Raw genomic sequence first — 13,408 nt, forward strand, 5'->3', positions numbered from 1 at the left:
CCTGGTGAATATCGACGCCCCAAAGAAGAACTGGAGGCGGTGAAAGCGGAGAGGCGCTGGTATGAAGAGGCAGCACGGCGACGCGGATGGAGGCCTGAGAGTCAGCCCCAAAAATGTATTGGGGGGGGCTCACAGGGAGTATGGCTATGCCAGGTAGGAGACCTGCGCAAACTCCCTGTGCTTACCGGGGGGCTAGAGAGACCGGGCAGGCACCGTGTTATGCTATGGAGCGCACGGTGTCTCCAGTGCGGGTGCATAGCCCGGTGCGGTACATACCAGCTCTTCGTATTGGCCGGGCTAGAGTGGGCATCGAGCCAGGCAAGGTTGGGCAGGCTCGGTGCTCAAGAGCTCCAGTGCGCCTGCACGGTCCGGTCTATCCAGAGCCACCCGCACCAGGCTTCCTGTGCGTGTCCTCGGTTCAGTACCACCAGTTCCAGCACCACGCACCAGGCCTTCAGTGCGCCTCACCTGTTCAGCTCAGCCAGAGCCTTTCTCCTCTCCAGTGCTGTCGCAGTCTCCCACCTGTGTAGCGCTGCCGGAGCCTCCCGCCTGTTCAGCGCAGCCAGCGCTTTCCTCCTCTCCTGCGCTGCCGGAGTCTCCCGCCTATTCAGCACAGCCAGAGCCTTCCTTCTCTCTAGCGCTGTCGGAGCCTCCCGCCTGTTCAGCGCAGCCAGCGCTTTCCTCCTCTCCTGCGCTGCTGGAGTCTCCTGCCTGTTTAGCGCAGCCAGAGCTGCCAGCCTGCATGGAGCAGCCAGAGCTGCCAGCCTGCATGGAGCAGCCAGAGCTGCCAGTCTGCATGGAGCAGCCAGAGCTGCCAGTCTGCATGGAGCAGCCAGAGCTGCCAGTCTGCATGGAGTAGCCAGAGCTGCCAGTCTACATGGAAGGTATATTTAATCTTAAAATGGAAAAAGAGATTGACAAATAAATTGGAATATTTACAAAAGAGATGAAAAATACAAAAAGTAAACGAGAGGTCAACAAACCACGTCTGCACTGCTACGCCATCTTGGATTCACAACATGGCTATAGAGAGGATCTTTCCCTTTTAACAGATGACGTGTTGGATGAAGAGTCAGCAACTCCATTCTCCTAGTGACATATAGAGGCCTCTGCTTCTCTCTGCAGCTCAATACATTAATCAAAGACATTGATTGAATTCCACTCTCCTGGCTCCTCGAGGGCCCCAGGGCTCAAATCACTGACTGAAAGGTAACTTCCTCAACAAGAAGCACTTGTTCAAGTTACCAGGAGCTTCATTAAATGGTGATCTGATCTCTCAAAGGAGAGCCAGGTCAAGTTGAAAATACATGGTAGAGAGGAGGAGGAGTGTTGGAGAGAGTGTGGGAGGAAGAGAGAAAGAGGGTGAGGGGAGAGAGAAGGGGATGAAGGGAGAGATAAGGTGTATGTACTGTACAGGACAGTGTGAGGTTGAGGACAGAAAAGGTGAACAGCAAAGGAAGTGCTGGAGAGCTGTTTGATCAAGGACAATAACAGTCCATAGGTTTACATTGTAATATTGATTCAAAACATCATCTTCCTTTGACTCAAACTGACCTCTAAACATTGCAACTCATTATCCCAGTCAGACATTAATTTAAATTCCCCCTATCACTGAGAAACACTTCCCAATAATGCACCTGCTTGTATTTATTTCTCGGTGAGAGATCTATTGTTACGTAAAAGTCACAGGCCGCTCCCTTTCTCTGTTTGTCTTAGTGGCTGTGTGTGCTTGGTTTTGACCTTGACTCTGTCTGTATAACATACTGTGCCTACTACTGTTTTATGACCAATTTATGCAGAAGTCCAGGTAATTCCAAAAGGTTCAAATACTTTGTCTTGCCACTTTGTCATCTCTTTATGAGTATGATATTATGCATGTTGTCACGATCGTCGTATTGAGGAGACCAAAGCACAGTGTGATGTGAATACATCTTTTTAATGAAAGACGAAAAACACAAAGTACACTAACCAAACAAACAAACTAACTAACTAACAAGACAAACGTGACTGGTATCAAAACACTGTGCTAACGTGCAACATAACATAGACAATAACCCACGAAATACCCAAAGAAGATGGCTGCCTAAATATGGTTCCCAATCAGAGACAACGATAAACACCTGCCTCTAATTGAGAACCAATCTAGGCAACCATAGACATATATAAACACCTAGATGATAAACAACCCCATAAACCTACAAAAACCCTAGACAGTACAAAAACACATACATCACCCATGTCACACCCTGACCTAACCAAAACCATAAAGATAACAAAGAATACTCAGGTCAGGGCGCGACACATGTAATGAAATAGGCTAGCATAACACTTGTGGTTGTTAGCCTATGTTGCTATGTTTCTCGCTACGCTATTACACATTGGGCGACAATATTCCGTTTTCTGTCCAACTAGCTTACATAACATAACAAGGCTAAAACTGGTGAGTGTAGAGAGTATAAGGATATTGTTATCCACATCAGCACCAACGATGATAGGATGAAACAGTCAGAGGTCACCAAGTGCAACAAGGTGTAATTGTCTCTTGCCCCCTCACAGTTAGGGGGAGTGATGAGCTCTACAGCAGTCTCACAACTCAATTGCTGCTTGAAAACTGTTTTCTGCCCCTCCCCAAAAGATACCATTTGTTGATAATTTGCCCTCTTTCTGGGACTCACCCACAGACAGGTCTATGGCCAGGTGGACTGGGGACAGCAAGGAGTCATCATGCCAGGCAGTCCTGAGGCATGGTCCTAGGGCTCAGGTCCTCCGAGATAGAGAAAGAGAGAATTAGAGAGAGCATACTTAAATTCACACAGGACACCGGACAAGACAGGAGAAGTACTCCAGATATAACAAACTGACCCTATCCCCCCGACACATAAACTACTGCAGCATAAATATTGGAGGCTGAGACAGGAGGGGTCAGGAGACACTGTGGCCCCATCCGATGATACCCCTGGACAGGGCCAAACAGGAAGGATATAACCCCACCCACTTTGCCAAAGCACAGCCCCCACACCACTAGAGGGATACCTTCCGAGTATAGCCCACAAAGATCTCCGCCACGGCACAACCCAAGGGGGGCGCCAACGCAAACAGGAAGATCTACACTCAATCATATGACCCACTGAAGAGATGAGTCTTCAGTAAAGACTTAAAGGTTGAGACCGAGTTTGCGTCTCTCACATGGGTAGGCAGACCATTCCATAAAAATGGAGCTCTATAGGAGAAAGCCCTGCCTCCAGCTGTTTGCTTAGAAATTCTAGGGACAATTAGGAGGCCTGCGTCTTGTGACCGTAGCGTACGTGTAGGTATGTACGGCAGGACCACATCAGATAGATAGGTAGGAGCAAGCCCATGTAATGCTTTGTAGGTTAGGTGTAAAACCTTAATCAGAGTAACGCCAAGGTCCTTCACAGTTTTATTTGAGACGACTGTACAACCATTAAGATTAATTGTCAGATTCAACAGAAGATCTCTTTGTTTCTTTGGACCTAGAACAAACATCTCTGTTTTGTCCGAGTTTAAAAGTAGAAAGTTTGCAGCCATCCACTTCCTTATGTCTGAAACACAGGCTTCTAGCGGGTGCAATTTTGGGGCTTCACCATGTTTCATTGAAATATACAGCTGTGTGTCATCCGCATAGCAGTGAAAGTTAACATTATGTTTTCGAATTACATCCCCAAGAGGTAAAATATATAGTGAAAACAATAGTGGTCCTAAAACGGAACCTTGAGGAACACCGACATTTACAGTTGATTTGTCAGAGGACAAGCCATTCACAGAGACAAACTGATATCTTTCCGACAGATAAGATCTAAACCAGGCCTGAACTTGTCCATGTAGACCAATTTGGGTTTCCAATCTCTACAAAATAATGTGGTTAATTAATCATAACATTTTATTTCCTCCATCTCTGAATGATGGGGCTTTTGCCATCTGGCACTCACTAGGACTCTCCTCACTAGCCCAATTATTATTTGATGAGCTACAGGAAAAATTCAACCTCCCCCAATCCCAGTTTTTCCGCTATCTCCAGACTAGGAACTTTGTCAGAGCTAACACACCTGCATTTCCCCATAGACCTGTGAATACAGCTATTGAGAGCATCTTGGAGCTGAACAACAACAATTTCAGATGTATATGCAATCATTCATGACTAACAGAACCCTTCTTTGGTGCCTTTGAAGACTTGATGGGAAAAGGATTTGGGGGAGGAACTTGGGGAAGACACCTGGGAATCTGTGCTGCACAATGTGCATTCATCTTCTTTTAGCACTAGACACAGCCTCATTCAATTCAAGGTGGTTCACCGTATCCACTGGTCGGGGGCCAAACTTGGAAGAATATTCTCTGATTTTGATCCTACCTGTGTCAGATGTAAAATGGAACCAGCCACACTGTTGCATATGTTTTGGGGCTGTCATAAACTGTCAGGTTTCTGGGAATTCATATTTAAATGTTTCTCTGATATATATGACACTGTTATAGATCCGTCTCCCCTTACAGCCCTTTTTGGAGTACTGCCCATGGGTACCCCCCTATCAAGAATCCAGTCAGACACTGTTGCTTATACAACTCTTTTAGCTAGACGGCTAATACTACAGAACTGGAAGATGGCAGCTCCCACATCTTATAAATATTGGGTGAGGGATGTGTTGTGCTCTCTGAAAGTAGAAAAAATGTAATTAAATTCACGTGGGAACACCAAACTGTTTAATGAGGCTTGGGCTCCATTCTGGTCTTAAACTCTGATGGCATTCCTATTAAAACCGAAATAAGTCTGTATTTGACCCCCTGTGACTTAAGGGTTGGATGAGCATTGCTTGAGCATTAAGGTTGATGTGCTTATTGATTGTGACCGGCGGATGCCTTGTTCATCTTGCCCGGTTATTTTAAAGCATTGTAAACTTTTTATTTTTGGTCCAGTGGATGGTCGGTCTGTGGCCATGACTGTCTGTGAGTGGTTGCATTTCTCCACCCCTATCCCTTGACTGTTTGTGACAGGTTAAAGGAAATATTCATAGCCTGTTTACATTAAAAAGTATTCGTAAATTCATCGTATGTGAGGATCTTAAAACATCTAAGGTTAAAAAGATGCATTCAGTATTAGTTGATAGAGATTGAAAACATTCATAATTGTGTTAAAGTTCAAATCCGTCAAGCGTACAAAAGGTACGAATTGTGAGAGTAATGTGTAAACATTATATTGATTACTTTATTTTGTGGTGCCTAAAAGTGTTAATCTGTGATCTGCGATATGCTCTTAATCTATGAGCCAGAGATCGATTGCTCTGGTCTCCACCCATATTCCTGGGGAAATCGCAGTCTTTTCTCATTGAACTAAAAGTTGAATTGAGAAAACAATACCGTATCACTCTCGTGATTATTTCTCCCCTGTTTTCAGGTACTTTATTGATGATAAAAAAAGAGTAATTTAAATGTAATAACCCGCTAACGTTAAGAGTGTTTAAGGTGTGTCTTAGTAACATCTTGAGGAAGTTAGAGTTAAGTTTGCAGAGAGTAATATTAGCCCTGCTCGGTTGTAGCGAAGAATAGCATCGTACTGAGAGTAGCTGCCATTTTATGTCGATTGTAAATGAACATGTGCGTTGTTAATAAGATATTTTGCTGTGTTATTTGTATAATGGGTTTTCTGTTTTGTAATGTTTTACTTTTGTAAAATAATTGAACTAAAAGTTGAATTGAGAAAACAATACCGTATCACTCTCGTGATTATTTCTCCCCTGTTTTCAGGGGCGTAACATTTACAGGAACAATGGTGAGGTGCTTGCTCTGTCCCTGTACTATAGCTTGCCCTTTAACCTTTGTAGCCTTCTGCCTGGTGTGTTTAACTTGTCTAAAGTATGGTATCTTTAAGGCTATTTTTAATGTATTATTTGTATTTTTTCTAGTTGAGTATATTATTTATATTGCTTTGTGTTGTATTGTGTGTGTGTGTGTGTGTGTAAAACTTAATAAACAGAGTTTTCAAATGTGAGTTTCATATGTGGATCTGTGGATCTTTTGAGGCGGTATGCAAATTGGAGTGTGTCTAGGGTTTCCGGGATGATGATGTTGATGTGACCCGTGAACAGCCCTTGAAACCACTTCATGGCCACCGATGTGAGTGCTACGGGCGGTAGTCATTTAAGCAGGTCACCTTCGCTTTCTTGGGCACAGGGACTGCTTGAAACATGTAGGTGTAACAGACTCGGTCAGTGTGAGGTTGAAAATGTCAGGGAAGACTTGCCAGTTGGTCTGAGCATGCTTGCAGTACACATCCTGGTAATCCGTCTTGCTCCATGGCCTTGTGAATGTTGACCTGTTTAACTTTTTATGGCTGCAATCCTGATATCGGGATAAGTGTCATCAACAACCGCTGAATAGCATAGCGCTACATTCAATAAATATTACTACAAATATTTATATTCATGAAATCACAAGTGCAATATAGAAAAACACAGTTTAGCCTTTTGTTAATCCACCTGTCGTCTCAGATTTGGAAATTATGCTTTACAGCGAAAGCAATCCAAGCATTTGTGTAAATTTATCGATCTCACTACAAAACATTATGTACACTAAGCATTAAGTAGCTAAGTCGTTTACCTTTGATGATCTTTGGATGTTTTCACTCACAAGACTCCCAGTTACACAACAAATGTTCCTTTTGTTCCATAAAGATTATTTTTATACCCAAAATACCTCCTTTTGTTTGTCGCGTTATGTTCAGAAATCCACAGGAAAGAGCGGTCACGACAATGCAGACGTATATTCCAAAAAATATCCATAATGTCCACAGAAACATGTCAAACGTTTTTTATAGTCAATCCTCAGGTTAAAAAAATATATATATTCGATAATATATCACTCTGAGAGCCCCCACCTATCCACTTACACAATGTGATCTTTCACGCTCATTTTTCTAAATAAAAGCCTGAAACTATGTCTAAAGACTGTTGACACCTTAGGGAAGCCATAGAAAAAGGAATCCGGTTGATATCCCTTTTAAATGGAGGAGAGGCATGCAAAGGAACAGAGAGGTTTCAAAATAAGAAGCACTTCCTGATTGGACTTTCCTCAGGTTTTCGCCTGCAATATCAGTTCTGTTATACTCACAGACAATATTTTCTACAGTTTTGGAAACTTTAGAGTGTTTTCTATCCTAATCTGACAATTATATGCATATTCTAGTTTCTGGTGCTGAGAAATAGGCAGTTTCAAATGGGTACGTTTTTTTAGCCAAAAATAAAAAATACTGCCCCCTACACGCAAAAGGTTAAGGATACACTTCTCGTTAATCCAATCACAGTGTCCGATTCCAAAAAAGCTTTTTGGAGAAAGCAGAACATATCATTATGTTAGTTCAGTAACTAGTCACAGAAAGCATTCAGCCATTTTCCAACCAAAGTGAGGTGTCACAAAAAGCAGAAATAGAGAGAAAATGAATCACTAACCTCTGACGATCTTCATCAGATGACACTCCCAGGACTCAATGTTAAACAATACATGTATGTTTTGTTCGATCAAGTTCATATTTATATCCAAAAACCTCAGTTTACATTGGCGCCATGTTCAGAAATGCCTCCAAAACATCTGGAGAAATTGCAGAGAGCCACATCAAATAACAGAAATACTCATCATAAACATTGATGAAAGATACATATTTTACATAGAATTAAAGATAAACTTGTTCTTAATTCAACCGCTGTGTCAGATTTCAAAAAAGCTTTACGGCAAAAGCACAATATTCAATAATCTGAGAACAGCGTTCAGCCACAAAAGCAAGCCATACAGTTACCTGCCAAGTTGTGGAGTCAACAAAAGTCATGAATAGCATTATAAATCTTCACTTACCTTTGCTGATATTCGTGGGAATGCACTCCCCGGACTCCCATTTCCACAAAAAAAAATTTGTTTTGTTCAATTACGTCCATATTTATGTCCAAATACCTCGTTTTTTTGTGCGCGCGTTTAATTCACTATTCCAAAGGCACAATGCGCAAGCTCAAAATCCAGACGAAAAGTCAAGAGTTCCCTTAAAGTTTGTAGAAACATTTACAATCAATCCTTGGGGTCTTTTTATAATAAATCTTCAATAATATTCCAACCGGACAATAGCTTATTCCTTACGGAGGAAAAAGAAGGAACGTCGCGCCCGCGTGACCGCGCAGTAAACAACTGATTGGCCACAGCCTAGTCCACTTGTTGAAACAGCTCTTATTCGATCCCCTTCCACAATAGAAGCCTCAAACAACTTTCTAAAGACTGTTGACATCTGCTGGAAGCCTTGGGAAGTGCAATCTGGCCCCATAGACACAGCATATTGGATAGGCAATCACTTAAATGGAACTACAAACCTCAGATTTCCCACTTCCTGGTTGAATTTGTCTCAGGTTTTCACCTGCCATATGAGTTATGTTATACTCACAGACATCATTCAAACAGTTTTAGAAACTTCAGAGTGTTTTCTATCCAATACTAATAATATGCATATATTAGCATCTGGGACAAAGTAGCAGGCAGTTTACTCTGGGCACCATATTCATCCAAGCTATTCAATACTGCCCCCTGTCACCAAGACGTTAATATTATATTTGCTTTTCTTCTTCATGCGAATGATGAGCATTTGGGCCTTGGCTGGGAGCAACATTATATCATTTGCGTCCGACTCATTAAAGAAAGAATATTTGTCCAGGTCGAGCTGAGTAATCGCTGTTCTGATATCCATAAGCTCTTTTTGGTCATAAGAGATGGTAGGACCAACATTATGTACAAAATAAGTTACAAACAATGCAAAAAAAAACACAAAATAGCACAATTGGTTAAGAACCCGTAAAACAGCACACATCCCCTCCGGCACCATTTTTAGTCATCAAGGGAACATGTTCAGAGGTTCAGTAAAAGTGTTTTGGCTTGCACCTGCCTCAGTATGTTAAACTTGTGTTGAACTTATTTCTTTATTTTACAGCAGCTTGGAATGACTTGGCTTAAAGCTACCCCCCTTATAACAAGTGTTTATTGAAGAAAATAGACTTGAACCCGTTCCATTCTCATCTCTAATACAGACCCATCTCCCCATGCAGCTAACAGAGACATACAGCATGGCTGATTACACCCAGTCCACTGGCCAGCCAGCACAGACAGATTGACAGACAATGGCTTCATACCAAATGGCACTCTATTCCCTGTTAAGCGCACAGGAGCCCTGGTCAAAATTTGTGCACTAAATAGGGAATATGGTGCGATTATGGACGGAGGCACAGTGACCCAGCCATGAAGAATAATGGGTATTTTAACAATAGGCACATCTTCCTAGAACAAGGAGAGGAGAAGGCCAATATGGCATCAGCTGTTTTAGACAAGGGGACAGCTGGGAGACAGGGAGCATCAAGTGGATCTTATTTAGGAACAAATATTTCAGGAATGAAATATTTAATTTAGTAAAAATGTATTTCAGCCGGTATATAATGTAAATCCTACAGCAGTTGTAATGCAGCCTTACATCTGAATCAGAGTGACCAAAAACTCTGTTGGTGTCCATCTTAGACCAGGGGTCAGTTCTCATTGACTTGTCACAACTGAAAGATGTATAGGCTGTAGGCACGTGCACAGATAGGAGTCTACCTGTGCCGAGCACACGCCCTTTCACCCTCTCACTCACTTAGTGCCCTTCTGGGTGATGGTATAATTATGCTATACAGTTTCGTATACAGTCTGTCGTTGTAGTTCTGAACCCACTACGGTCACACGTCGAATGTGAATAGCTAGCTACCTAGTTTAAATATCAACAGTACTGCCACAGCAGCATAACATGTGATGAACACTTAATAAAACTTGATTTACATCATCAATATTCGATCTGATTGGCTGATACGTGCAGCAGAGCAAGGCAGAAAGACACGGTGAGGAGTGGCTGTATCAATGACCCTTCACTCAACTCCATCCCTTCATCAGCCGAGAGTAGCACGTGTGTCAGGGCAGCAGCAATACGGGTAGTCCAGACTCGAGCTAATCACCATATACTAACATATCCACACATGCCACTAGCCAGCCAACCCATATATCATGAGTTAGAAGATGATGAATATTATATTATGAAGTTATTATTTAAGTATTTAAGAGCATTGAAGATAAATCACAATCAGTGAAAAAAAGAATCAAGCTAGCTGACTAACTAGCAGATTTACATCAACCTCAATGGTCAGCTGATAGCCCCCGTTCTTTTCCTGATGTCAATCATGTTAAGCACCTGCCCCCTGAAAGGGTCAAAATGCTCATTTGCGTCCGGATACAAGTTAATCAAGTTCCTAATGAGGACTGACAGAGAATTAATATTAATTATATAAGTTCAAAGAGGGCCTACACACCTGTCTCCATTAATAGTAAAGTGACAGTGTAATTTCCGTGTGTACCGTTGGAGAGAGAGGGTAATATCCCTGGAGCTAGAGTTGGAGCCTGGCAACGTGTGAGTTATCTAAATGTGTTTATTGCTGTCAGACAGGCACATTGGCGAGCAGGCTGGCGGTCGGGCGGGCTGGCTGGGGAGTGGGGAATAGAAATGCATAAGCTGAATATCAGCTTCCACCGGCTGCGTATGTGGTCTCTGAGTTTCATATTAAGTTATATTAGTCAGTTGAGCGGTATCTGTTTCATAGAAAAAGGACAGCTTTTCATATTTCTCTCCTTGCTGTTTTCCCATTACCATTCTTCATGTAGATGCTCTATTGTTTATTGACTAGAGATTGAAATTATGAAAGAGTATAGGAACGGAGCAGGCCTAAAAGCCGCTTCAAATAGATTGAGGTTGGCAAGCCGAGAGCAGAGCACACACACACACACACACACACACACACACACACACACACACACACACACACACACACACACACACACACACACACACACACACACACACACACACACACACAAGCATGAAGGCACCCATCCATATGAGCACACACAGTCACAGCTCTCACCACTCATTTCCTGTTCTTTGGTTATCATGTAATATGGTTATTATGATAGTCTTTTGATCATGGTCTCCTACAGATAATTATGTTGTTTGGATTTACATCAACCATCTCTGTTTAGATTACAAAACCATCTCTGTTTAGATTACATTACCTTCTCTGTTTAGATACATTACCATATCTAATTATATTACATAAGACATCTCTGTTTAGATTACATAAACCAACTCTCTGAGCCATTATCAACCCAGATTGTTGCTGCCTGGCTGCCACTGGTGCTCATATAGTCCTACCTCAGTGTGTGTGTGTGTGTGTGTGTGTGTGTGTGTGTGTGTGTGTGTGTGTGTGTGTGTGTGTGTGTGTGTGTGTGTGTGTGTGTGTGTGTGTGTGTGTGTGTGTGTGTGTGTGTGTGTGTGTGTGTGTGTGTGTGTGTGTGTGTGTATTGCCACACTGATGAGAATAAGGTAGGAATGGTAATGCAGTAGCAGGAAGAGGGGAGGTCATTTGTTGAGTGCAGAAACGTCATGATATATCACAGAAAAGATGAATGCAGTTAATAGACTGTGACACAACCATTAAATACAGCTGTAATGGAATCAAACACAGCCATTTTACTCCACAGGACAACACACACACACACACACACACACACACACACACACACACACACACACACACACACACACACACACACACACACACACACACACACACACACACACACACACACACACACACACACACACACACACACACACACACACACACACACACACACACACACACACACACACAGGTATGTGTTTCTAAAGGACCATCCAACCAGCCCAGCATGTGGCCCAGAATGCAGTGTCTTCTCTCTTTCTCCTTGCTTTCTTTCCCCCTCTCCTTTCTCTCTAACTTCCATCTCCACTATCATCTCCAAAACAGATATAATTTTATGCATAGCACGGGTGTCCATCCTCAAAGATTGTCATTATATTTTGTTCCAGGATGAAATTATCTTATTGATTAATGAAAGCATTACTGACACCTCTTGTGGTTCAGGTGGAAATATAACGTGTGTACTCTGTTACGAAGACAGAACATCTTTAGAAAATGTAGATAAAAAAAAATCAACTAGCAAATTACGTTTACAGAGGTGGAATCGCGAAACGCAAGTGTAAAGTGGTAAAAAAATACTTTTAGACATTTTATAGACAAAAGGATAATTAGCCTATCTTTTTTCAAATGTGTGCATGCTTTTCTCCTTTGAGGAAAAAAACTGCTGTTTTATGGAGGAGAGGAGGATGGAGGAGTTGAGGAGAGGACAGACTCTTAACCAATGATTCTTGAACCTCCAACATCAAAGTCCTGAGATAAAAGTAGACCGTTTTTTCCCTAATGTTCTACACACACAGTGCATCAGACAAGATCCATTGATGACATTGTCTTTCATCCCTGTAATATCTCCAGAACCGATATAATTGTATGCATTTTATGAGTACCCATCAAGGATTTTCATTATTTTGTGAGTCCTTGTATGTTCCAGGATAAAATACCTTATTGATTGAAGAAAGTATTACTGCTTTCAGGCGTGAAATTTTACTTGTGTACTAGCAAATCATTGGACAACGGAGATCTTTGTGTTCATGAAAGGAATCAAATGATTCAAAGACCAAAACATGCAGATATTTTCTGATTCGTTGCCAGCCACAGCACAGTAATGAATTCAGAGAAAAACAATCTTATTTTAAATGGAGTTCAAATGACTGTAAAAGTACCATTATTTGTTGGTTAATTCTTGCATACTGATACCAAAGGAACCATAAAATGATGAAATAATAGCATCAGACTGACCAGCTGAGAACAATCACCTCTGTGATGAATGACTTCTGTCTGGTTCCCTGTCTGAGCCCAGAGTCTCTGTCCCCTGATTACTCACCTGTTCCTGATCTATCTGGGGATGGATAAACCAAGCAGCATGTCATTACCGACTGATATTGGACTGACACTGAAGTCTGCAGAGAGATATTCTGGACCTGATTCTGAGTGACATGTTTGAATGAACACACACGCACGTACGGATCTACACATGCACACGCACACACAGAGAAGCACACACAAACACACACCCTATAAGTAATGTGCCCTGAAACCACAGTATGGTTGGGTACCCACTAATTCATGGTCTTATTATGGACGTCCCCTGTCTGACAGGCTATAGAGGGATAGATGTAGACCGTAGTCTAACCCTCCTGATAGATGTAGACTGTAGACTCCAACCCCCAATCTAAATCAGCCTGCTGTCAGACATTACAATACATCCACCTGTCACAGTGGACCACGTGCCATGACTTTCCCCAAAACCATCCATCCCTCTGTGGAGCATTGACACTATGGAGAGACTCAGGGCTGGGAGCAGCACGAGCAATGATGACACCATCCAAAAACAT

Source organism: Oncorhynchus keta, chromosome 2 (genome assembly GCF_023373465.1).
Source record: "Oncorhynchus keta strain PuntledgeMale-10-30-2019 chromosome 2, Oket_V2, whole genome shotgun sequence".
In the NCBI taxonomy this organism is placed as follows: domain Eukaryota; kingdom Metazoa; phylum Chordata; class Actinopteri; order Salmoniformes; family Salmonidae; genus Oncorhynchus; species Oncorhynchus keta.